Here is a 1394-nt window from a genome sequence, read left to right on the forward strand (position 1 = left end):
TTATTTTGGTACTTGGTTGGAATCTCCTTTCACCAGAGGCCTCATTTTATGGTTGATAGAAACCTTACATTGATAATTGACACATATTTTCAAATCCACTAAAAATTCACTAAAATTTCGGATGACTGGGAGTACGACGTGTGCGCCCGATAGGGGTGGACGAGGGCGCAGCCGTGCCCCGTGCCCCCGACTAGAGTCCTACAGACCGACCTGCCCGGCGCGCGTGTGCGTTGGGCTGCCTACACCGCGCCTCTCCAACCGTGACTCCACAACTAGACAGCCCGCTATTGGGACCTGATAGTGAATATTCTATCGTCCGTAAGTGTCAAGGTTCTAAATTTAAGTCAAGGTGTGTATGGCAATCAAGAGAAAGTCGTCATTAAAAAAAGACATTTATTCACAACGGTACACCCTGACACCTGGTGTTGAACATCTCACGTTCGTGAACACAAATACATTTTAAAGCACCCAGCTGCTTTATTTTTAGTTTCAGACGACTAGTATTCACAAAGTGTTCACTATCGTGTCAGTTTCTCCCCCATCTTCCTCGTCTACTATTTTGCTCAGCCTGCGCACGTCTTCGCCCTGCCGGACAAGAAGCTCTGCAAGCTGCCGAGGACGTTGACGACCTGGATCATCCTCTGGACCGCCTTCTGCTCGCGCTCGGCCTTCTCGGCCTCCGTCTCTCCGATCTTGGGGATGAGGTCCTCCATGGCCGGCGGCAGGTGCGGGTGGTGGTGCGGGTACGGCCCGTGGGCGGTGACCTGAGTCTGGGCGGCGACCTGGGCCTGCGCGGGCTGGGCGGCCACCGCGTCGTCGTGCTGCCGGGCCTTCCTGGCCAGCTGGGGCGCGTCGGCGTCCGCCCCGGGGTGCATCGGCGAGAAGCGGTGCGAGTGGTGCAGCCGGCGATGGGGCCGCGGCGGGGCGATCATGGAGCTCAGCACGTCCACGGGGATGATGAAGTCCGCGGCGGCGTCCGCGAGGGGGTCTTGCTCGTCCACCATGTGGGGGTGGGGGGTGGGGTAAGCCTGCATGTGATCTGATGTTTTGCGTGATTCAGGGGGTGGGGGTCAAAAAACGCTCCAACGTACTTCGTGAACGGCCCCAACCTGGTCGACATTTCTGCCTGCTGGATCTAAGGCTGACAATGTGTGCTCGAGCTTGTCTGCATTCTTGATCGTCTGCAGAGAAGAGAGCGGAAGGGAGCAACGGCAGCTGTCAGCGCCTCATGCGCACACCAAAATGCGTCTGAAATGCGGCAATAATGCGTATCAATATGGGATTAAAAAGTCCCACATTTTTAGATCAACCGGGGTATCTTGACAAGTTCTGGTAGCCTAAAGGGAGTATGAACATATTTTCGTTTACGCCTTAAAATCGACGAGCTACCCCCC

Source organism: Frankliniella occidentalis, unplaced genomic scaffold (genome assembly GCF_000697945.3).
Source record: "Frankliniella occidentalis isolate FOCC.00 unplaced genomic scaffold, Focc_3.1 Scaffold113, whole genome shotgun sequence".
Classification (NCBI taxonomy): Eukaryota; Metazoa; Arthropoda; class Insecta; order Thysanoptera; family Thripidae; genus Frankliniella; species Frankliniella occidentalis.